Raw genomic sequence first — 27737 nt, 5'->3', positions numbered from 1 at the left:
GAGAAGAAGTGTGTGTGTGAGAGAATCTATTGTAAGGAGCATAATTCATATTGAATACATCATAGATTCATCTTCTTCTATATTGATCTAACATCATCCAATTGATTGGGATTCCGCACCATCAGTTGGATCTGATTGATACACAAGCAATTTTGGGGACTTACAGTTTTGTTCGGTAGCCAGGGCTCGGTAGTATATTCAGTACGGGTGTGCCGGTTATTTAGCGTATGTGGTGGATACGCGGGATAGGGGCAGCCCTCAGTCTCAGATGTTCTAGTGGTTAGGGAGTTTGTTGACGTGTTTCCGGAGGAGTTGCCTGGAGTGCCTCCAAAGAGGCGTTCAAGATTGATCTACTGCCGGGTGCGGCCCTATCGCCTAGGCGCCATACCGTCTGGTACCACCTGAAATGCAGGAGATGTCATCTCAGCTGTAGGAGCTGCTAGGTAAGCAGTTTGTTCGTATGAGTAGTTCACCCTGGGGAGCACCAATCCTCTTCGTTAGGAAGAAGGACAGTTCGCACAGGATGTCCATTAACTACAAGGAGTTGAACAAGTTAACGGTGAACAACTGTTATCCACTCCCAAAGATAGATGATCTTTTCGATCAGCTGCAGGGTGCATCTTGGTTCTGCAAGATCGATTTGAGATCCGGATTTCACCAAGTCAGGGTGAGGGAGGAATATGTGGAGAAGACCGTGTTCCAAACTCGTTATGGTCATTACGAGTTCGTGGTGATGACGTTTGGGCTCACCAACGCGCCGGTTGTGTTCATGGATTTGATGAACCGATTCTACAGACCGATGCTCGATCGCTCGGTTATTGTGTTCATAGATGATATCTTGGTGTATTCCAAGACCCGAGAGCAGCACGAGGAGCATCTTAGGGAACTGCTGGAGGTTCTGCGGCGAGAACGGTTGTATGCCAAGTTCTCGAAGTGCGAGTTTTGGTTACGAGAGGTCCAGTTCCTCGGGCATCTCATTAACCAGGAGGGGATTTTGGTCTATCCGGCCAAGGTGGAGGCTATTATGCACTGGGAGATTCCAAAATCTCCCTCAGATATCAGGAGTTTCTTGGGTTTAGAAGGTACTATCGGAGATTCATTCGAGATTTCTCCAAGATTACAGTACCCCTCACTCGTTTAACGAGGAAGGGGGTGGATTTCTGGTGGGGCCCTGAGCAGCAGAGGGCGTTTGAGATCCTCCGGCAGTGTTTATGTGAGGCGTCGGTGTTGACACTCCCCGAGGGAGTCGAGGATTTTGTAGTATTTTGTGATGCATCCATCTCGGGTTTGGGGGCAGTCCTCATGCAGAGGGGACGAGTGATAGCTTATGCATCGTGGCAGCTGAAGCCGCATGAGACGAGATACCCTACACACGATCTTGAGTTAGGAGCGGTGGTTTTCTCTCTCAAGAGTTGTAGGCATTATCTGTACGGTGTCTGTTGCACTATATATATGGATCACAAGAGTTTTAGACACATCATTGATCAGCCAAACCTGAACATGAGGCAGCTCAGGTGGCTGGATGTAGTCAAGGACTATGATTGTGAGATCCTTTACCATCCTGGTAAAGCGAATGTGGTTGCAGATGCTTTGAGCCGTAAGTCAGCTGGGTCTTATACCCCAGCAAATGGTATGAGGATAGCGGTGGATTCCCCGCTTGTGAGCTTGATTAAGGATGCTCAGGTTGAGGGTATGAGACCGGAGAACTCGAAGTTGGAGAGAATTAATTGCGAGAGCACCTGGTTTGTTCAGGATAGTCGCGGGTTGTTGACCGGATACGGTCGGGTTTGGATTTCGATGTACGGAGGGGTTCGGCAGACAGTGATGGAGGAGGCTCATAAGTCTCACTTTGCTATTCATCCGGGAGCCACCAAGATGTATCGTGATTTGAGTTTGAGTTATTGGTGGCCCGGAATGAAGCGATAAATCGCTGGGTATGTTGAGAGGTCCTTGACCTGTAGAATGGTCAAGGCGGAGCATTAGATGTCGCATGGTAAGCTGCAGCCTCTGTAGATTCCCATGTTGAAATAGGAGCAGATCAGGATGGATTTCATTACGAAGTTACCGAGGACGGCGAAGGGGTTTGATGCTATATGGGTCATCGTGGATAGGTTGACCCAGAGCGCCCACTTCTTGGCCATACGGGAGAGCTCGTTGGCTGAGAAATTAGCCGACATGTATGTCAGCGAGATTGTCTCTCGCCATGGGGTTCCATTTTCTATCGTTTCCGATCGGGACGTCAGGTTTACTTCCCGTTTTTGGTAGAAGTTCCATGAGGAACTGGGTATGCGACTGCATTTTAGTACAACATTCCATCCGCAGACCGATGGACAGAGTGAGCGGACCATCCAGACCCTCGAGGATATGTTGAGGGAGTGCGTCATCGACTTTGGTAGGAGTTGATATTCCCACCTACCGCCTGTAGAGTTCGCCTACAACAACAGCTATCATTCCAGCATTGGCACCCCACCTTTCAAGCTGTTGTATGGTCGTAAGTGTAGAACCCCAGTCTGCTGGGGTGAGATTAGGCACAGGGTGATGGGGCGGACAAAGGTAGTTCTACAAACTACTGAAAAGATACAGCAAATTAGACAACATTTGCAGACCGCTCAGAGTCGGCAGAAGAGTTATGCCGACAGACGCCGATCGGAGTTGGAATTTCAGGTGGGTGACATGGTACTTCTGAAGGTCTCACCTTGGAAGGGTGTGATTCGCTTCAGGAAGAGGGTAAAATTGGGTACCCATTATATTGGGACATTCAGGATCATTGTCAGGGTTGGCAAGGTGGCTTATAGGCTCGAGCTTCCGGAGGACCTTAGCCGAGTCCATAACACGTTCCATGTTTCGCAGTTGCGAAAGTACATTATGGATCAAGAGGAAGTAGTATCATTGGATGACATTCAGGTCGATGAGCTCCTGAATTACACGGAGAGGCCGGTGGCCATTTTGGAAAGGAAGAAGAAGATTCTTCGGAACAAGGAAATACCTTTGGTGAAGGTGCAGTGGGAACATCAGAGGGGATCCGAGTGGACATGGGAGCCGGAGGCGGAGATGCGCGATCATTACCCGACATTGTTTATTTCAAGGGACTTTAAGGCGAAGTCTAGTTCAAGTGGGGGACAATTGTAACGACCTGATTCTCATGTATGGATTTAAATAAAAGGTTCTTTGGTTTTAAGTCTTACTCGACAAGTTGGTTGCCCTACTCGTCGAGTAGCAGCAGGGTGGGACCCCGTGTTTAGTGACCTACTCGCCGAGTCCAGAGAGGGACTCGATGAGTAGGAGCTGGCAGAGGAAACCCTAAATATCGGGGTTTTGCATCCTATTTAAGGAGGCCTAACCCTCATTTGGCCTCTTTAGAGTCTGTGGGAGCTCAGTAAAACCCTAATTCGTGTGGTACTCTTTTTGGTGTGTTTTAAGCCTTGGAAAGAAGGTTGGCTAGGAGAGAAAAGCTTGAAGAGCAAAAACGGGTTGAAGCAAGGAAGGTGTGGGAAACAGAACTTACCTCAGCTATCATCTTTTGGAGGTATCAAGTTGAAATCTTTACTCCCCTTCTCTTCTAGATCTCTTTGTGGTTGAGTTTTAGGGTTTTATGGATTTGTGGAGTCAATTTGGTGAGCTATGGGCTAGATCTGAAGTTGTAACTTTAGATCTGGACCCTTCTCAAGTTCTAGATTCATAAAGTTTCGGTTTTGGTCGTGGATGAGGCCCTCCTTGTGCATGAAACCCCATTAAGAACTTAGATTTGGCATTAGGAGCCTTTTTAGTCATGTATGCACGTAAAGCCTGCAACTTTACGTGAAAATCATGCCCTAGAAGCTTGGATATGTAATTTGGAGCCATTTCATGGCTTAAATGAGTCTGTATGGCTTAAGGACTGAAGGAACTCGCCGAGTCGCATGGTTTACTCGGCGAGTCACATGAAGATGGCCATGAACTCGACGAGTTGGATGAACAACTGTGACAACCAGAAAATTTTTTGCTTCAAAATCCAATCCAATCAACCTTAAGTCAGACTCACTCCTTCTAACATTGGCATTGGTTAGAGCCAGGTTGAGTGTTCTGAGCCCAATACAATCAAGGAATGAGTGCTAGTACGTACCAACTAGAACCACTAAACAATGGTCAAGCCTAAATCACCAACACCATGAGTTTACGGCCACCACATTGGAGTTTATGGCCGTAAACTCCATGTGGGCCGTAAACTCACCCCATATATACAAGATTTGGCCATTTCTTTCATTCCTTTTCTTCCTTGGCCGATTTTCCTCCATTCTCTCTCAAGTATCATCCATTTTCCATCCTTAGATCATCAAAAGTGTAAGTATTCTATCCCATTATTAGTTGATACACCTTATTAACTAGCTTCATTCATTGATTTCATCCATGAAAATGATGTTTGTTTAGATCTTCAAGAAACACCAAGAACACACAAAAGTGTTCTTGGACCTTAAGCACCCTTACAAGCTTCTATACTTTAAGTACTCTTGTCTTAGCTTGTTCTATACATAAAACAACTATTTTACTCCTAGAAATCATCAAGAAAACATAATCAGAAGGGAGTTTACGGCCAAGGAACCTCCTTGGGCCGTAAACTCTATTTAAGTGTGCATTTGTGCCCTAGCCCCTTCCTAAGCCTTGGATACAAGTCTAGATCACTTCCTTGAGGAGTCTAGGACCTTAAACAAGCAAAAGAATCAAGCACACATGAGTTTATGGCTGTAAACTCATGGGGAATTGATCATGGGTCGTAAACTCCTAAAGGGTGGTGCAATGGTGCCACTATTACTTTCTAAGGCTTGTACTTGATCATAGGATACTTAACCTTGACTTATAAGACCTTAAAACACAAAATGGTACTAATTACCGTGAGTTTACGGCCATAAACTCATGGGGGAAATGACCATTGGCCATAAACTCACATAGTGTTACCATTTGGGCAGTAAACTCCAATGTGAGGCCATACAACCTTTAGATGCAACCCTTTGGTACCTATAGCACTTGAATCAAAGTGTTTTCCATGTCCTTAGTTGTTAAATGACTAATTGGATACATATATGTGTTATTATATGTTAAATAGGATCCGTGTGTGTGTTCAAGTCTTCACTTGACATTTAGCGTCCTATACCATCCGTTCATCCAAACCACTCACTACAGGTGATTTCATACCCCTTAAACAACCTTTTAAATGTTTTTAAATGCTTTTATGTGGGGGAATACAAGTTGAATCATTATAGTTATTATATCAATCACATGTGATTAATAACTATCAAACTGTAGATTTACTACACTTTTAGCTGTTTTGCCACGCAAACTACTTCCAAATGTTTCCTAAAACGGTTTTACATGTTAAACTCTTTATCAAACTTGTTTTATATACTAAATCTTGCCTTTCAAATTCTGTTATAACTATGTTTCCACAAAGGATTTCATGTACTTCAAACTATGTTTCAGACAAGGGATTTCTTATACTTTAAACTGTTTATATCAAACAAACTGCTTTTAAATCGTTTTATACATTGACATCCAGTCATCAATATTTATTATTAAACTCTTCAAATGTTTTACAAAAATTCTTGTAAACTTTTATATATATTGTCAAATTCATGCCTGTATATGTATAGTTATGTAAGTAATGTTTAAAGAACTTAGGACTGCTAACTCGCTTTAATTCCCTTTCCTTGTTTGGATGTGGCCTTAGGGTATCGGTTATTTGTCTGAATGTCGTCTAAATATTAGTTATATACTATGTATACATATGTAGACATAAAAGTTCTATCAGTCAGTTCAGTACCTTTGGGTAGCAAAGGTATACTTTCATTCAGTCATATACATACGTTACTAGTAACTATAATAAGTATAGTTTATGAGATACTACTTACTATTCCTAGTACAAGGAATCACACAAGAGTCAGTTCATTCATGAGTCTATACAAATATACTACATATTATATGAAGAGATATTACTATATACTATACAAGGAGAATTACTACATACTGTACGGGACTGACCATCCTACACCTGGCTGCTAGCTACAGCAGGACCTGTTCATCGACGGATGTTCTCGGTTGTACTGTTCGGTGAGTTACCACGCCGTGTTTATCCTAAGACAAAAGGATACGATTTCAATGATTACATAATTTTTCCCTATTACTTTTATCTTGTGACACATTCACATAAACGATGAGGTAGACTATATTTTGATAATAATACTTATACGCAGGAAAAACCTTCATTCATACAGAGAAGCAAACCTTCAAAACAGTCAGGTCTTGGTAGAAGACTACATTTTATATTACTAGGAAATATGGGATTTTCTAGGGTTTTCATACTTATACAAAATTTTTCATCAAACATTTACAAGTCTTTTCTTTACAATTTTACAAGTCAATGACACTAAAATACTTATGAATTCACCAGCTTAAATGTTGATCTACACTTTCAAAATAACTTGTATTCTCAGGTCACCATGTATTAAAATTTTACTATTAATGCAATGGTTGATGTTGTTGCTTGTTTACTACTTTGCACTGTTGTGATACTTTACATGACGTCCTCCGCCCCAGAACATTTCCGCCGTTCTTGGTTTTGGGGTGTGACAACAACTCGGCGAGTCCGATAAAGATTGCTATAGACTCAATGAGTTGTATGAACAACTCGGCGAGTCGGATGAGTTTTCCCCAAGTTATGAATGTGTGTGCATCTGTCGTGTTGCTGGAAGGAAACTCGACGGGTGGTCTTAGGGTTTCGATCGAAAATCGTACGAACTCGGCGAGTTAGGGTCAACATGGACTGTTGAACTTGACTGAGGACTTTGACTTTGACCAGGGGTTGTTTAGCTGGTTTATGGAGTACCTTGTGAGGTTGAGGACTTATGAGTATATTCGTACTATGGTAATAGGTGGTGGAGTCTTTGGCAAGTGATCCGAGAATTGAGATTTATCTACTGAGTCGACATCTGCGAGGTGAGTTATCCTCACCGTATCAAAAGGGTCTAAGGCACAAAGGTCGGCCATGTAGTTTTTATGGTTATGATATGATATATGCGATTATGATCTGAAAGATCGAAATCAGGATAGACAGTATGTTATGTTATGTGATCCTTAAGGATTGGTATGTTAGTGGCCTGCTAGGCCTGTGCTCTAGTCATGAGAGATTGTTATGATTGATGATCCGTAAGATAAATATATTTGATGCTTGTATATGCCAGTATATGTTAGTTATGCAAACATGATTACTTGCTTGTTGGTTGGGTTGAGGCGGTCCTGCTTTGTGCTGAAGGCCAACATACCCTATGAGCGGTCTGGGGAGACTGTAGGCCCACGTGGCGGCCCAGTCATGCCGAAGGCTCGGTATAGTTTTATTTAGACTGTAGGCCTTGTAGGGCGGTCCAGTTAGGCCGATGGCCCAGTATGCATATTAATTGATTGATTATTACTGATATGATATTATCAATGTGGTATTGGTATTTTGGGGGTAGCTCACTAAGCCCTCGGGCTTATAGTTTACAGTTATTGTTTCAGGTACTTCGGGAGATCATGGCAAGGCGAAGGTGTGATCGTACCGCTCCTCATCCTTATGATCTGGCTTTTGGGACACTTTGATTGAATAATGAATTGAAAACATTTTTTAAACAATACTATTGGGGTTTTATTTATGATTGAAAAAGTTTAAATTTGGAGTAAAATTTATGGATGTTACAATGAGTAGTTTTGAATGGTAGTAGAGCCTTATACTATCGGAAGCACATGACTCGCACTTAGATCAGGGAAAGTCACAAGGTTACAAAGAAGCTAGTAATTGATTCCGTTTTGTTCATGTCTGTCGTTACCATCGTTTCAGTAATGACTGAGAAGATGATTGTTAATTCAACCCTAGTGGTCATATCAAATCAAGTCTGACTAAGATTAATATGTTACGTTGTTCAAAATACCAAGATCGATGTAGCATTTGACTTAAGTTAGAAGATTGAAGTTAAAGATAGTCGAAGTGATCAATAGAAGTATCGCAACCATTGTTAAGGTAAGAAGCTTATAGCTAGATGTGCTACATGCTATAATGTGATTATGTCATGTTAGAACATGAAGGGAGCTATATTCCGTTATGAAATTTGACTATAAAAGACCTAAGTCTAAGCGTTGCATCATATGACGAGATCTGATTAGAACATGTCCCATCGGTTTTTTACGGTAATTGAACTAAAGAACTTATCTTAATTTAAGTTTGTTTAAGAAAGAGCAGGAATTTCCAATAAGGACTGAGTTTGTAACTCGAAGGTTAAGAATTAAAGTCCAACATAGGATAAAGAGTGGGTGCAAGATTGCGCACCACCAGTAGTCAATGAGTCCTAGAGTCGGATACTCATTTGAAAGGACATAAGAGTTACAATTACCACCTAGGATGGAAAGGAAATGAACGGAGTCATTATACAAGCCCTGTTTTTGATAATTCTGGAACGTAATCATCCTAAGGGGGAGATAATTGTAACACCCACGGATTCGGGATAGTCAATTAAAATATAATAAGCATTAAACATGATTTTTTTTATAGAAGATTATTTAGGATAAATAATCTTAACCCAATTAATAGTTAGGGTTAACAATTGTAACCTATTTGACGTAATAAAGAATAATTATTTGAATATTATATGTTTCATGATTATTATAATATAATAAAATAAGAAAAATCAGTCGAATCGTCCGTAAATCGTAAAAATAAGTGCGCCAAAACATATATATATATATATATATATATATATATATATATATATATATATATATATGTATGTATATATATATATATATATATATATATATATATATATATATATATGTATGTATGTATGTATGTATTTAGGAAGTATACGTCATCCCGATCCCGAAAATATAAATTTCGTCGAAATCTGAATCCGTATGAATTAGATATAATTTTTATAAGATATAAAAGTGAGTCGCGCACAACGAATGTATGATGTAAAAAGCTACGAAGAAAATGGTTGACTTTTAGCTAATGCGACCAAAATGAAAATCGTAGTACTCCTTAAAATATGAATTTTGAGAAAAAGAATGTCAAAAACGGAGTCCGTACGAGAGAGTTATGATTATAGCAAAATTATTTAATTTTATAAAAATATGGACAAAAATATAAATTCAAAATTAGCCGACGGAGTCTAATAGAAAGTTGTAGATCTCGTCAATAGCTACATGTGGATATAAATAACGTCAAAAACGGAGTTAGTATGAACGAGTTATAAATTTTAATAGTACATGTACATCTTAAAATAAAGTGTAAATCATATATATGTATACATATATATACATATGTATATATCGTTAGAAAGGTATCGACGATGCGGTCGTTATAAGACTATTGTTGAGTACTTTCGACATTAGTTTAGTACAAATATAATTAAATCTATTTAAACTAGTATTATAAAGGGGTGTTTAGTCATTTAAGTAATTAGAGAGGGCTGTTTTTGAAAATTGAATTACTATTAATAAGAGCCTCTAGGCTCTCATATTTCTTACACCATTCTCTTGATTCAAGAATCTTTCTCTTCTTATCCCCTGAGCATTTCGATCCCTCGTGATTCGACTTCTCTTTCTGTAGTTTTTAGTATAGTAAGGTGAGCGCTAAAGCGCTGCAAGAATCTTCTTAGAAAGATTCGGCGACGAAGTTCTACCCTATAGAGCCCGACTCCTAGCTAAGTAAGTTATGCTACCCTTCTTTAAATATAACTTATAATATCGTTATTATGAACCTATGAATAAAGTTTATCAGTTATTCAGTTTCGTTATACTGATTGATCTACTTAAGGGGATGATGTCTAGGCTGTGATTTAGTGAGGTGTTTAAAGCGGGATTTCCAAACAGTATACTTCGTATACCAAATGGACCCTACCTCCGATATGATCCTACATGGTTGTTCCTTACTTGATAGATCATGAAGTAGACTCTGAGTTAATGATGAATCTAGACTAATAATTAGTCGCAATAAATATTAGACTAAAATCTAGTGGTAATAATAGTAGGTTTCGTCGAAGGATATCATATTGTTAAGAAGTGAAGCGCTGCTCGAATTTCGAGTCGTCACTTTAACAAGTGAGTGCATATTTACTTTAATTTTACACATAGATATGAAATATTTTATATAAATTGCGTGCTATGTGTGCATATAACCTGTATACTTGCTATCTATGCTAGATGAACGATTTTATACATGTTTTAAATAATTTAAAATGTATATGTATTTTATATCTACGAATATGTTAGGTAAAACATGGGTAGATGAATGATGAGAGATAAAAGATGATGTGAGTGAACATTGGCAACTATAGACTTAGTGCCTAATAAATAACATCGGCAACTATGGACTTAGTGCCTACTGGATAAACGATGGTAGTTATGGACTTAGTACCTGTTAGATAAACGTTGTAGCTATGGACTTAGTACGTATTAGATAAACACAAGTAGCTATGGATTTAGTACCCGATGAATGAACTTTAGTAGCCATGGAATTAGTGCATTACGGATGAGCGTTGGGAGTATATGGACTTAGTTCCTATCATATAAACCCTGGTAGCAGTGGATTCAGAATGAATGAATGCAGGATAGATTATTCTTAGGGTAGACCCTTAAGAGTAAAGAAGATAATGGGGATGGGTAATTGGGTTGATTGTTTGATGTTTAAACATAATAATTATATTATTGTAGGTTGAAAACCCTATGTGCTCACCAGATTTGCCAACCTGACCCACTCTGTTTATGTTTATGTTTCTGTATTGACGATGACATCCTAAAGTTTTAAAATGAATAAAATATATTTCTTAGGAGATGCTTTGATAACATATTTATCATGTTTTTCTGGGAACAAATTCCACAACACTTTTCTTTAAAAGGTTACTCTGAGTTTAAAATAAGTATAGATAATTCTTTTAAAATGACCGTGAGTTTGGGGATGTCACATCGACCATCCTAAAGACATGGTGCAAAACTCACCTCCGATCCTAAAAGACAAGAGCTAGCCATAGGTTCCTCCTTCCTGAAGGATTCTAGGGATCCACAAGCTTTGGGATCCAGATGAGCCACCCCCTAGCTTCCCTACTACAACCTCGGCCCGAAAGGCCCTGAGATGACTATCCAAGAACTAAAAAATCCACTCCTTGACTGAACCAAAGGCCACCAAGGTCCAATCGCAAATACCATGAGTAATCTCCGATGAGATGAACTCCCACATCCACGCATCGATCAACTTAGTACCTACTCCTGAGCCAGAACCAGAACCTGAACCCCTTTCCTGAGTGCTCAACACCATACCAAAACAACATGAAAAAGATCCGAAAATACCCAAGAATCCTCATGCCATAGGATTCCTAGATTCTCCAAGACTCCTCCTGATTTGAGTATGGATCCTATGCTTTCAGTAGTATGGGCCCAATACCACTTTCCACACCGATCCATACTTTCATCAAGAATCCTCCTGAATCCTCTAATTCACCTTCTCAAATTCATACATCAACACTCGCTAACCAGCGCAAGAAAACACACTAAACAAAGCCCTGAAGCCCTAGACTTTCCTAGGTCCTCGACCTCACCCTACTATCAGCTGCTGAAGAAATCCCCATAATGTCAGTCACCCACCTTACAATCACATGCAACAAAGCTTATATAATCCTTCGAGTAACAGACTCATCCCAACAACGGTTGGATTCAAACAAGAGCTACACAATAGGGTTAAATCCATCACTCTTAGATTATTCAACCTTTGTCACATGTGACTTGACATATTCACTCAGTAGCTAACTCTCATAACCTAAGAGTTCCACAAAGAACAAAGCAAGCAACGTTTGTGCAGTAACATTTCAATCCATAGAATAGTCATGAGTATCCAATCCCACATTTCAATCCATAGAATAATCATGAGCATCCACTCCCGCTACTGATTGCCTTGCACATACAAATTATACCCAATCTAGCATCTCATTCTTCCTAGGCTACAAGGCATCACATATTAGGCCAACCTATCACTGGCTAATCAAAACTAGCATGCAAGTCCACAAGCTCATACAATAAGCATACAAGGCATCTTTCCTAACATTCTACCATGCAAAAACTGAACAGATCCTTAGCCCTAACTAGCATGTGATTCACAGATTCATAAATCAAATCATATAAGATAACATGTATGGGTATTTTGGGAGAAACTTACTTGAGCTCAGTCGATTGCATGCACATACCCTTTCTTGTATTAGAAAACTTGTTTTTCCATTTTTAAATAATTTCTTTCATTTTTGATAACTTACCAAATCCTCAGTTTGAGTTCAGGCACACCCGAGGGTATATCTGAATCCCTCAAACCAAGGCTCTGATACCAACTTGTAACGTCTCAAAATAATAATGACATAAAATTTTCATTTTTAGATTAATAATTCATTAATACATATTACTTTCATAAAACCATGGTAAACAAGATTTATCAAAACATCATTAAAATAGAGTGAATAACAGAATGCGGAAACGTGTGGTGTGTTCCTTGCAATCATCCCAAGCTCTTCCATTTGGAAACCGAAACACCTAAAACATAAGCTACAAACCGTAAGCACAAAGGTTAGTGAGTTTCCCCAGATACCACATACCACACAATATAGATCACATACTGGGCCCCCACTGTCCATTGGGCCTTAACCGGTATCGAGTCCCACTCGGCCTCAGGCCCTGCCCGACATTGAGCCCTGCTCGGCTTCGGGCCCCTCCCAGCATCGAGCCCTACTCGGATTACAGATCTGTAAATCACCAGGCCTCGCCTAACATTGGGCCCTGCGTGATACACATAATCATATAACCATAAAATCATTTAAGCATATAATCTTACTAGCACATCCAATAATCACAAAGACTATAACACACCATACAACCATCGAGCCCCGCCCGGTATCGAGCTTCACTCGGTAAGCATAAAAAAAATACTAATAACTAGCATACACTATACTCATCAGGCCCCGCCTGGCGTTGGGCCTTGCCCGGTAAGCATATCATCATACAACACATGAAAGAGTCACGCAGACATCTAGCATCCTAACATATAAATGAATGGCTGGCGTTGGTGCCTTCGACCCACTAAAACCGGTAAGGAGACTCACCTCGCACTATCGAATCACACAGACGATCCCTGGCTGCTGGCTAACAAATCCCTAAACTGTCAAAACCAAAACAACACCCAATCAACACTAGGGTTCCAATCCTTAACCATAATCCATACTCGGGGTAAAAAGACCATTTTACCCCTAACCTAGCTTAGACCAAGACTTAGGCCCAAACTTAACAACCCAAAAAGTCATAAATACAAAAAACCATCCAAGGCCAAACCATGGCTGAATTTTCCAAATTGGGCCCAAACCCATTATAGGCATTCTAAAAATAATTACCAGCCTAAAACCTGATGGCCCAACATGGCCGAAGACAACTAAGCCCAAACCGAAGCCAAACATGCAAAATCCTTCCTTGCTGATTACGCGGGGTGTACCCATCTGTACGCTAAGCTTATTCACTGTTTGGCTAGTACGTTGCGCGTAAAGACTTGTACGCCCATCATACTCACCCAATAAGCCCAATCCTTCCATTAATCTCTTAATGCATAAATACAAAAGTCCAAACCACATATATGAGTCCAATAAGTGTCTATAACCATAAAATCATTGACTTAGTGACTTTGCATGCCCCAAGAAGACCCAACATCAAAATATAGCATTCTACCATCATGAAAAGGACCCAAACTCATGCATGGATGGGTTTAAACCCTAAAAGTTCCAACTTTATGGACCTTGAACCTCAAAAAAACCAAGAGGGGCAACTCAAAGCTCCTGGAATGGCATCATGCCACTAGATTATATCCATGGGGTCAAAAGGAACCAAAACTAATAAATGATAGATCTAAGACATCAATGATCAAGTTCATAGCTTTATACCTTAAACAAGCTGGAAATGAAGCATATAATCAAGATCCATAAGCTCTTCCTTGATCCTAACCCTTGCACCAATCTTCTACTTCTTGGATATGGACCAAAACACACCAAAAATGAATACCATGAGCTCAAAATACCATCTTGAAGACTAAAGGATGATTTCTAGGTTTTTGAGGACATGGAGGCTGGTAAAGAGGTCAGGCCTATGGAATCAATAAGCTTATATAGGGTACATCATCAAAATTAGGGTTTTCATTAAAACACACGTACGCCCTACATACGTGCCCGAAGGCATGATCGTGTCTCACCTCAGTACGCCCCGCGTACCAGCTTTAGAACTAGTATGCCATGCATACACATATATACGCCCCGCGTACTGCTTAACCCCTTAACCCTAATATAGTTTGATGTCCATAACATCCTCATCATCAATCTGATTCCAATGATCCTTATATCCATGAAAAGGTAACAAGAAGCTCTACAATTAAATCAACTTATACCTGACTTATAATATCTCGAATATACATCCAATTTCCATAAAAGCCTGAGCTGACATATTACCAAAATACCCTTTGGATCCAAACATAAACCGAAAACCCGGATCATCCTAATTACTGTTGGATTAGGTGTCTATGCCCGTAACTATAATATGTATGTACTTAACCCGATAGTAGCATTGTCCTTCTAGGTTGCCTTGACCAGAACAATCTGATAGGATGGATATTTGAGAAAGAGGTTATTTGTGATTTATTAATATATGATAAGTATAATATATTAATGGAGAAATCATATTAGTTAATTAGTATTGATCAAGAATTAATTTGGAATTAATTTAGTGATCAAAAGAGAATAATTAAACTAATCGGGGCTAATTATGTAAATTAATGATACATATAGTTTGGGTTATTGATCTATAATTGACTAAGTTTATGTGAGAGTCCATGAAGAGTTAGTCAATATGGGTTATTGGATCATAAGCCTAAGTGTAAGAATTAGGATTACATATGACTCTTGGAATTCTACACTATATATATATATATATATATATATATATATATATATATATATATATATATATATACACACACACACAAGTATTCTAAGCTAGAGTATAGTCGATTTTCGGTTCCTAGAACCTATCTCTCAAGTCCTCCAATTGTTGGTGGTGTTTGTGACTTATTAGAGGCATCACACTTGAGGTGCTAAGCTCTTGAAATACCAAATTCAACAAGCTACTGATGGGTTTTATGCATAAGAAACATTCCTATGTGCTCATACAAACCCTAATGCTTGGATCTAGGTTTCACTATTGAACATGCTTTGATTCCAAGACTTACAAACCCTAATCTAGCATATAAACAACATAACTAGCATATAGAATCAGATCTAGATGTTTACCTCTTCAATTGTTGGCTTAGATCTTGTATATCTTCTTCTTTTGAGCCTAGAGTCACAAATGCAACTCCTCTAATGGTTCACAAACCCCACAAGCAAGAAGGCAATATGAGAGAGGAAGAGGGAGGCTAGAATTCGGCCTAGGGTACTCTTGGAATCAAGTGGTAGCCGAATTCATGCCCTAGGGGTCATATTTATAGTTAAAGATTACTAGGGTTTCACTCTAAACCCTAATGGACAGCTTAACAACAAAGCAGCCCATGGAACCTTCTGGAATAAGGCCCTTGGACGAAAATATGATGGTTACCCATCATAATTTCGTTCCCCCTTAAGCCCATTAGGTTTCCTTAACCTAAAACTCAACTATCACACATTTGACAGTTTATACCCCTTTATTCAATTAATCTCTTTTGACCACTAAATTAATTCTTAATTAATTTATGACCAATACTAATTAAATAAATATGATTTCTCCTTTAATATATTATTCTTATAATATATTAATAAATCATAATACTCTCTCTTTCTCCTTAAATTACCTTGTCAAGTTGCTATGGAGAAGGCAACCCAAAAGGACCATGCACAATCGGGTCAAGTACATACCAAATATAGTTACGGGCTTAGACACTATTCCAACAGTCTCCCACTTGGATAAGTCTAGTAACTATATCTCACATATGACTTCAGAATCCGATTAGCAATCGTAGCTCTTATACTTCGCTGTCAACTCTGATCAACTTGTCCTTTAGATAAGGGATCGTATAATCCTCTGTTCTGGATATTATGCTGACAATGCTTATTGTCCAGCAGTAGTTCCTTGATTTCCGATTTGTTTGACATAGAATTTAGTTGAACACATCAACTTCATTCTGACCGGGCCCGGCACATAAGTCAAACCAAATCATCAAGTGGCCAATATATCACTTTTATCCTCATAGAATAAAAGGAACAGATCAACTTCGACTCATATGCATCTATCATTTGCTAATGGATCACACACAATAATGCGTTTTATAACATCAAGTTACTGATGCGTTTACACATTATCAATGTATAACCAACCAGCAAACAACAACCATATCTCTAAGTTTTAAGACTATATGATGTTATCACTTTGCGATCACTTAAGATAAGACACCATTAAGTGATACAGCAAACTCGGGTTTAATCCAATGTTCAACCCATATTCACAAGCACTCATGAACTTTGCAGCAAACCTTTGCTATGTCCAAAACCTTTCAGACAATCTACAAACAATTCATGACAGTCTTAATTCATATCTACTTCCAAAATATGACCGACTGTGGACCTTTTTGAATAATCATATTATTCAGGAAGTCAAAACATGCAAAATGGAAACAATAGATAAATAACCAACATAAGATAGTAACTTTACTCATAAATAATACAATTTCATTTATTCATCAAATGTCAAGTACAAACTATCTATTACACATTTCCTATCTAATCCAAACTTATATCATCCTTCAGCCCAATGCTCTTAGCGTGCTGCAAGTGTTTGACCCTACTCAGTCCCTTTGTAAGGGGATCTGCTGGGTTCTCTTCTGATGATACCCTCTTCACAACGAGGAGTCCCTCTTCTACCCGATGTCTGATAAAATGGTATTTTCTGTCAATATGTCGAGATCTGCCATGATCTCTCGGTTCCTTGGTCAAGGCAACCGCACCTTCATTATCATAGAAAATTTCCATCGGCTCTTTTATGGATGGCACAACTCCAAGGTCTCCAATGAAGTTCTTCAACCATATAGCCTCCTTTGACGCTTCGCTCGCCGCAATATACTCTGATTCGCACGTTGAATCAGCTACGGTCTCTTGCTTGGAACTTTTCCAAGTCACTGCTCCTCCATTTAGGGTAAAGACCCAGCCTGACTACGATCGGAAGTTATCCCGATCCGTTTGAAAACTAGCGTCACTGTACCCTCGTACCCTTAAGTCATCACTCCCACCGAGGACTAGAAACCATTCCTTGGTCCTCCGAAGGTACTTAAGAATATTCTTAACTGCAATCCAATGTGCTCTACCAGGGTTCCCTTGATATCTGCTGACCATGCTCAAGGCGAAGGCCACATCAGGGCGAGTACAAGTCATAGCGTACATGATAGAGCCTACTGTGGAAGCGTAAGGTACTCGACTCATATCAGCTATCTCTGTCTCTGTACTTGGGCTCTGAGTCTTACTCAGCTTGGTATTGCTTTGGATTGGCAACTCCCCTTTCTTGGAATTTTCCATACTAAAACGCTTTAGTACCTTTTCCAAGTATGTATCCTGACTGAGTCCTATCAGTCTCTTTTCCCTGTTTCTAACTATTCTTATTCCCAGAATATAAGCAGCCTCTCCGAGGTCCTTCATAGCGAAACATTTCCCAAGCCAGGACTTGACCTCCTGTAAGGTTGGGATATCGTTTCCTATGAGTAGTATGTCGTAGACATACAATACGAGGAAGCTTACTATACTCCCACTGGCTTTGACATACACACAAGATTCATCTTCGCTTCGCAGAAAGCCAAACTCTTTAACCTTCTCGTCAAAACAAAGATTCCACCTGCGAGATGCTTGTTTCAATCCATAAATGGATTTCTCAAGCTTGCATACTCTATTTGGATGCTTCGCATCGACAAAACCCTCTGGCTGATTCATGTAGACATCCTCAGCCAACTTTCCATTAAGGAAAGCGGTTTTCACGTCCATCTGCCATATTTCATAATCATGAAATGCAGCTATGGCAAGCATCACCCTAATAGACTTTATCTTCGCAACTGGCGAGAAGGTCTCATCATAGTCAACTCCGGGAGTTTGAGTAAAGCCCTTCGCAACCAATCGCGCTTTATAAGTATGCACTTTCCCATCCATGTCCGTCTTCTTCTTGAAGATCCACTTGCACCCGACTGTCTTACGACCCGGTACATTATCAACCAAATTCCAAACTTGGTTGTCGTACATGGACTGAATCTCGCTGTCCATAGCCTCTTTCCATTTTGCAGACTCTGGGCCTGCCATGGCTTCCTTATAGCTGCTAGGTTCATCCAAATTTACTAGTGTACTATCACTAATAAATGTATCCCCTTCAGTAGTAATATGAAAACCATAAAAATGGGGTGCAACACTAGCCCTAGTGGAACGTCGAAGAGGTAGGGACTCGTCAATAGGTTCAACAGGAGTTTCCTCCTCAAGTTGAGTGCCAGTGTCCGAGGTTCGTTCATCGCTTTGATCTTGAATCTCTTCAAGTTCAATTTGCCTCCCACTGTCTTATTGGCTTATTAATTCCCTTTCTCGGAAAACCCCTCTTCTAGCAACGAAGACAACATTGTCACTCGGTCTATAGAAAAGGTAGCCAAAAGACTTCTGCAGATAGCCAATGAAATAACACTTCTCACTACGAGGTTCTAGTTTGTCGTGAGTCTCTCGTCTTACGAAAGCCTCGCAACCCCAAACCTTGATATGTGCCAACGAGGGAGCCTTCCCTGTCCACATCTCGTGAGGAGTCTTGGAAACCTTCTTGGTGGGAACTAAGTTAAGTATGTGGGCGGCAGTCTCTAAGGCATACCCCCAGAAAGCTATTGGTAACGAAGTCCGACTCATCATAGAACGAACCATGTCCTACAAGGTCCGATTACGTCTCTCAGCCACACCATTCAATTGTGGTGTTCTCGGAGGCGTCAATTGCGAAACGATTCCGCATTCTTTTAGATAGTCGTGAAACTCAAGACTTAGGTACTCTCCTCCTCGGTCTGACCGAAGCATCTTGATTTTCCTGCCCAGCTGATTCTCCACTTCATTCTTAAACTCTTTGAACTTTTCAAAGGTTTCCGACTTTTGCTTGATCAAGTAGATATATCCATATCTGCTATAATCATCTGTAAAAGTCACATAGAAGCGGCAAGCATCCCTTGTGGTGGATCTAAAGGGCCCACACACATCGGTGTGTATGAGATCCAATAAACCCTCACCCCTTTCACAAGTGCCAGTAAAGGGCGACTTGGTCATCTTCCCAAGTAAAAAAGACTCACACGTGTCTTCGTCCCTAAGGTCGAATGACTCCAACACTCCATCCTTTTGGAGTTGGGCTATGCGTTTCTTATTGACATGGCCAAGGCGACAATGCCACAAGCATGCTTTGTCTAGACTAGTAGACGAATCAATATTCAAAACATTATTTCCAAAATTATCAACAATCATCACAGATTCATAAATCCCATTACAAGGTAATGCATTGAAATAAAAGACACCATTCAAATAAACATTAATAGAACCATTATTATTATCAAACGAATATCTGAAACCTTGTCTAAATAACCCGTGAAAAGAAATAATGTTTCTTGCCATATCTGGCGAATAACAGCAATTCTCTAAATCTATTCCTAACCCATTACTCAACACTAAAGAATAAACACCGACTTTGGTTACAGGCGAAGATCTTCTGTTTCCCATAATCAGGTTCATCTTCCCATGCTCCATCTCCCTACTTCTTTTTAGGCCTTGCAGATCAGAACAAATGTGGTAACCACATCCTGTATCAAGAACCCATGAAGTAGCAAATGATGAGTTATTAGATTTAATAGAATACATACCTGCAAATGTGGGCTTGATCTTCCCATCTCTTATGTCCTGCAGATATTGAGGGCAGCTTCGCTTCCAGTGGCCCTTTTGGTGGCAATAGAAGCACTCTGCTTCTTTAGGATCGGAAGAGGGTTCAACGGAGCCAGCTTTGGTCCCACTTGAGGACGAACCATCACGGGGTTTCCCCTTATGGTGGCTCTTACATGGAGCCTTCCTCTTTTTGCCCTTTCCTTGACCTATTGCCATCACAGGAGCGGCCACAGCAGGGGACAGTGCAACGGATTTGTCTTTGAGGTTGCTCTCAGCAGTCCTCAAAAGTCCTTGGAGCTTGCTCAAGGAGTCCTCCTCTTTGTTCATATGGTAGGTCATCCTAAACTGATTGTAGCAGGAGGGCAAGGAGTGGGGGATTATGTCGATAGCCAAATCCTCATCAAACTTAACATTAAGTTTGAGAAGACGATCAACATACCTCTGCATTTTCTGCAAATGAGAGGTTAGGGATTCTCCACTCCCCATCTTAGCGGTGATCATGTTGGTAATGATCTCATAGCGCTTTTGCCTCACGCTCTGGTGATACCTGTCCAGCAAATCCTGATGCATTTCATATGGATACATGTCCTCATAGGACTTTTGGAGTTCGAGGTTCATGGTGGCCAGCATGATGCAGTGAACTTTCGTGGCATCACGCTCGTGGGCCTCAAAGGCGGCCAGTTCCTCAGGAGTAGCAACATCTGGGATGATCTTCTCAAGCTTTTCATCGAGGACATATTCTTTGTCCTCGTAGCGTGTGATCATGCGAATGTACCTCATCCACTCGTTGAAGTTTGAACCATCAAATGTCACTTTCTGACACAAGTTCATCAAAGAGAATGACCCAGAAGCGTTGTTGTTGTTGTTGGCAGACATCTGAAAAAGAAAGGAACAAAGTTTGATTAGAATTGAATCCCTAATTAAACACCCAAATGAGAAATTAGGGCTAGGATCCAACAACATTATTTACAACTTAGAAAGGGATGCCGTACTCTAAAAGTAAATAATTTGAAGGTAAGTGAATGACGATTCACTAATTCTCACCATGAAAAACGAAAAAGCAATTTAGGTTTTAAATGTATTGAAAACTCCTAGATCTTTGAGATTCATTGAACTTTTCAGTGGCATGTTTAAATCTCGATATGCATTTCAAATTTGCGACTGGGATGCCGAGGATCGCAAACAAATTTGTGAATAACCATGCGAATTAACGTGGTGCACCCAATGTCACTATCACCCAATCAATGTGCCGGTAAACCACACACGCTCCATTGATCTATGACAAACATCGAGTCACCCTTCGCTACCTATGTCATCCCCAAATTGATGTGCCGGTTAACCACACGCGCTCCATCAACGTTTGACAAGGGTACGAAGTGTAATTCCATAGATTAGCATCATTTTTCACATTTTACCCTAAAGTAACTAGGAATGGGAATGTGCAAAGAGCATGTAGTTACTTTGTATTCAACATTATACTTTTAATGAGTAGAGGGTTGCCCTATCCTACCCTTTCGGCTAATGACCCTCCACCAGTCAAGCAAGCGGTAGGTGAGAGTGTACACCCATTAAGCGCCATTTTATAGGCAGCAACCTTATACCCACCTTATAGACCGGCTTCGTGAATGAGGCCTACTAACGGTAAGACTAGCATTTAAGTTATACATATATATTAATTAAGCTTGTAATATATAATAGTATAGGGTTGAATTTTAAACTTGTAAAATTCTAAGGGTTTGAAATTTAAATTATTCAAAATTAAACTTTTAATTACAAAATTCAAATTTCAAAACTTGAGGGCAAGTTTTGAACTTTTCAAAACATAAGGGATCAAATAACAAATAATTCAAATTAACCAATTAATTTCATAATTATATATATTTGACCTAGTCTTAATTTTAGTCATTAGATAATTACCAAATAATTTTTAAATAATCCATATTTATCACATGAATAACTAATATTTAAAAAGATTTGAAATTATCTATTCTTTTGGCAAGGATAAACACTTAATATAGATAAAATTCGGATTTTAACTTCATAAAACAATTAAGCATCAAGTCCAAGTCAAAACAGCAGCCAAAAACCCGAAAAACCCTAATTCTGACGAACTGACTCGCCGAGTCAGGCCTGGACTCGCCGAGTAGGGGCCAACTCGCCGAGTCCAGGTAGTGACTCGCCGAGTTGAGTCGGGCAGGGACCAAAAATCGTTTTCTCAGCAAATAAGGCAGTTAAGCATCACATACAACTGAAACCAATCAAAGCTCTGATACCACTGATGGGTTTTATGCATAAGAAACATTCCTATGTGCTCATACAAACCCTAATGCTTGGATCTAGGTTTCACTATTGAACATGCTTTGATTAAAAAGACTTACAAACCCTAATCTAGCATATAAACAACATAACTAGCATATAGAATCAGATCTAGATGTTTACCTCTTCAATTGTTGGCTTAGATCATGTATATCTTCTTCTTTTGAGCCTAGAGTCACAAATGCAACTCCTTTAATGGTTCACAAACCCCACAAGCAAGAAGGCAATATGAGAGAGGAAGAGGGAGGCTAGAATTCGGCCTAGGGTACTCTTGGAATCAAGTGGTAGCCGAATTCATGCCCTAGGGGTCATATTTATAGTTAAAGATTACTAGGGTTTCACTCTAAACCCTAATGGACAGCTTAACCACAAAGCAGCCCATGGAACCTTCTGGAATAAGGCCCTTGGACGAAAATATGATGGTTACCCATCATAATTTCGTTCCCCCTTAAGCCCATTAGGTTTCCTTAACCTAAAACTCAACTATCACACATTTGACAGTTTATACCCCTTTATTCAATTAATCTCTTTTGACCACTAAATTAATTCTTAATTAATTTATGACCAATACTAATTAAATAAATATGATTTCTCCTTTAATATATTATTCTTATAATATATTAATAAATCATAATACTCTCTCTTTCTCCTTAAATTACCTTGTCAAGTTGCTATGGAGAAGGCAACCCAAAAGGACCATGCACAATCGGGTCAAGTACATACCAAATATAGTTACGGGCTTAGACACTATTCCAACAGCTACAACAAGAGGTAATCTTCTAACTAGTTTTTTATGATTCAAATATCACATTTGTATGCTAGTTAGACTCCATGCTTTGGAAAAACAATATTGCATCTATAATTAGAGAAAACTTAGATCCAATGCATCTAGGGTTGTATGTGCACCATATGAGTGTTATAGTGCTCAAAACCCTTCAGTGGTATCAGAGCCTTGGGTGTTTTCTCTAATGTCGATGCATTGGTAATTGTTCAAAGCAAGAAAATCGTTTTCTTTGGAATTTGACTGATGACCACTACGTAGTCAGTGTGACCACGACGTGGTGACTGTTCAGTGGACGTTTTTTTTGGCCAAGTTTTGGATGAGAATCATTACCACAAACTGTTTTGACAATTTAAAATCATTTTTTTGATATGGTAGTGATTATCCTCATCCAATTAAAGGATAATTATCAAAATTTAAGATAATAAGTTGATTATTTGTATTATTTGATTTGAATTGCCTTACTATGCGAGTTAGATTAGATCAACTTGGTAAATAATAAATTATATGATAATTGAATAAGTTATAATTGATCTAAATGGTTCTTGAAGAGAGTTTCATAACTTGTCCTCAAGTTATGAAATATGAAAAGTCCCATTCATGAACATTAAACTCATAAATTATGGAAACCAAAAGTTTTGAAGAGTTACAAAACTTGCCCACAAGTTTTGGAATTTGTAAAGTCTCACTTATGAAACATTTAATTCCAAACCATAGAATTTTAAAAGTTTAAAATTCAACCCTTATACTATTATAATATTAAAATTTAATACTTATATATATATATATATATATATATATATATATATGTATGTATGTATGTATGTATGTATAAGACAAGTCATTCTTACTGTTAGTAAGCCTCATTCACGAAGCCGGTTTATAAGGAGGTATAAGGAAATTGCCTATAAAATGGCGATTGAATGGGTGTCCACTCTCTCCCACCGCTTCCTTGACTGATGGAGGGTCGTTAGCTGAACAGGTAGGATCGGACATTAATTCTCATTAAAAGTATACTAATAATTATAAATTAACTAAATGTTTTATAAAATTCACAATCTTAGTTACTTTAAGAAAAATGTGAAAATGATGTTATTCCATGAAATTGCACTTTGAACCTTTCCAAGTTGTTAGTGGAGCGTGTGTGGTTAACTGGCACACTAACTTGGACTAACAAGGGTGGCAAAGGGTAGCCTACGGTTTTTCATAGATCAATGGAGCGTGTGTGGTTAAACGGCACATCGATTAGGTGATAAATGACATCAAGAGTATCAAGTATATTTGCATGGTTATTCATACCTTGTTTGTGATCCTCGGTATCCCAGTCACAAACTTGAAGGAAATAATCGAGATTTAAACATGCCATTGAAAAGTTCAATAAATCTCAAAATAATCTAGGAATTTCAAATTCATTTAAAACTTAATAATAAATTTCGTTTTTCATGGTGGAAATCGGTAAATCGTCATTTACCTACCTCTTCCGAATTGTAAAATATTTTGTTAGGTCTCAACCTTAATATTTCATTTGGGTGTTATATTAAGGATTCTTATCTAATCTAAACTTTGTTTTTCTTTTTTAGATGTCTTCCAACACCGCTTCTGGCTCAAACTCTTTTGGCTCTTTCTCCTTCATGGAATTGCGTGGGAGGGTCATCTTTGATGGTTCGAATTTCAATGAATGGATTTGAAACATTAGGATGGTCACTCGTTACGAGGACAAGGAATATATCCTCGATAAAAAGCTTAAGGAGATTGATGAAGCAACTGCTACTCCTGAAGAAGTTGTTGAATATAGGACTCATGAGAAGGACGCCACAAAGGTGTCATGTATCATGTTAGCCACTATGACAGCTGAACTTCAAAAGTCCTATGAGGACTACTACCCTTTTAAGATACACCAAGACTTGATGGAAAGGTACCATCAAAGTGCTTGACAGGAAAGGTATGAAATCATAGCCTCCATGATTACAACAAAAATGAATGATGGAGAGTCCATCACGACCCACTTGCAAAAGAAAGGTTTGTGGACCGCTTGCTGAAGTTGAATGTTAACTTCGATGAAGAGTTGGACATTGATATTATCCTACACTCTTTACCTCCTTGTTATGATCAGTTTCATATGACTTATCATATGAACACGGAGGAGGTCACTCTAAGCAAGCTTCAAGGCCTACTCAGAATTGCTGAAAGTAGTTTGAAAGGTAAATTTGTTGTTCCTACTCCTACTCCTACTAATGCTGCCCCAGTCCCGGAAATTGGATATGGGAAAGGGAAGAAAAGGAAGGCTCCTTCTAAGATCCACAAGGGAAAGTCCCGTGACGGATCATCTTCTAGTGGAACCAAAGGTGGTTCTGCTACTCCCTCTACCAACCAAAAGGAAGCAGAGTGCTTCCATTGTCATGAAAAAGGGCACTGGAAGCAAAGTTTTCCCAAATACTTGAAAGACATCAAGGATGGGAAGATAAAACCCACCCATGCAGGTGTTTACACTATTTTGTCTAATAAATCATCACATGCTAATTCCTGGGTCCTTGGTACAGGTTGTGGTTTTCACATTTGTTCTGATTTGCAGGGCCTAAAAAGAAGTAGGGATGTGGAGCACAAGAAAATAAACTTAATCATGGGGAATAGGAAAGTGTCACCTATCACCAATATTGGAGTTTATTCTTTATTGGTTAGTAGTGGGTTAGAATTAGATTTGAATAATTGTTGCTACTAGTTCGATATGGTGAGAAACATTATTTCCTTTCATGGTTTGTATAAACAAGGTTTTAGATTTTCATTTGATAATGAAATTGGTTCTATTAATTCTTTTTATAATGCTATATTTTATTTTAAAGCATTGCCTTGTAATGGTATATATGAAACTGCGATGGTTGTAGACAACTTAAGAAATAATGTATTGCACATCGATTTGTCCAATGGTTTGGACAAGGCATGCGTGTGGCATTGTCGTCTTGGACATGTCAACAAGAAGTGCATAGCCCAACTCCAAAAGTATGGAGTCTTGGAGTTATTCGACTTAAAGTCGAATGACATTTGTGAATCTTGTTTGCTTGGAAAGATGACCAAGTCACCCTTCACTAGTGCTTGTGAAAGGGGTGAGGGCCTGTTGGATCTCATACAGATCGATGTGTGTGGACCCTTCAGATCCGCCACAAGGGATGCTAACCGCTTCTATGTGACTTTTACTAATGATTACAACAGATATGGCTATATCTATTTAATCAAGCATAAGTCAGAAACCTTTGAAAAGCTCAAAGAATTTAAACAAGAAGAGGAGAATCAGCTGGGCAGGAAGATAAAGATGCACCAATCTGATCGAGGTGGTGAGTATCTTAGTATCGAGTTCCATGACTATCTTAAGGAATGTGGAATTGTTTCACAATTGATGCCACCTAGGACACCACAACTTAATGGTCTGGCTGAGAGGGGTAATCGAACCTTGTTGGATATGGTTCATTCCATGATGAGTCAAGCTTCGTTACCTATCTCATTATGGGGGTATGCCTTAGAAATTGCCGCCTATATCCTTAATCTAGTCCCAACTAAGAAGGTTGCCAAAACACCTCACGAGATATGGACCGCGAATGTTCCCTCGTTAGCACATATCAAGGTTTGGGTTGCGAGGCTTTCGTAAGACGAGAGAGTCACGAAAAGCTCGAACCTCGTAGTGAGCGCTGTATTTTCATTGGTTAGCCATAGAAGTCCTTTGATATCTCTTCTATAGACCGAGTGACAATGTTGTCTTCGTTGTGAGGAGAGGGGTTTTCCGCGAAAGATAACTCATATGCCAAGAGGATAGTGGGAGGCAAATTGACCTTGAAGAGCTTCAAGAGTTAAGTGATGAAGGAACCTAAAACACTAGCGCTCAACCCAAGTAGGAAACTCCCGTTGAACCGATTGACGAGTTCGTACCTCTAAGACGTTCCAGTAAAGTTAGTGTTTCACCTATGTTATATGGTTTTCAGAGTCCGAATATAGAGGCTGAGATAACAAAGATGATTCGAGTACCATATGCTTCCACAGTTGGCTCGATCATGTATGTTATGACTTGTACTCGCCCTGATGTGGCCTTTTCTTTGAGCATGGTCAACAAATATCAAGGGAATCCTGGTAAAGTTCACTGGACTACGGTAAAGAACATTCTTAAGTACATGCGGAGGACTAAGGACTAGGTCCTTACCCTCGGTGGGAGTGATGACTTAAGAGTGACAAGGAATAGTGACGCCAGCTTTCAGACCAACAGAGATAATTTCTGCTCTCAGTCGAGCTGGGTATTTACCCTGAATGGAGGAGCAATTACTTTGAAAAGTTTCAAATAGAAGACTGTAGCTGATTCAATGTGCGAATCAGAGTACATAGAAGCAAGCGAAGCGTCGAAGGAGGCAATATGGCTGAAGAACTTCATCAGAGACCTTGGAGTTGTACCAGCTATAAAGGAGCCTATGGATTTTTTATGTGACAACGAGGGTGTGGTCGCCTTAACTAAGGAACCAAGGGATCATGGCAGATCCAGGCACATCGACAGAAAATACCACTTCATAAGACATCGGGTAGAATAAGGACTCCTCATAGTAAAGAGGGTATCGTCAGAGGAGAACCCAGCAGATCCCCTTACGAAGGGACATAGTAGGGTTAAGCACTTGCAGCATGCGAGGAGCATTGGGCTG

The sequence above is a fragment of the Lactuca serriola genome, chromosome 6 (genome assembly GCF_051521515.1).
Source record: "Lactuca serriola cultivar US96UC23 chromosome 6, Lser_US96UC23_V15, whole genome shotgun sequence".
Lineage (NCBI taxonomy): Eukaryota > Viridiplantae > Streptophyta > Magnoliopsida > Asterales > Asteraceae > Lactuca > Lactuca serriola.
This window is presented reverse-complemented; position numbering follows the sequence as displayed.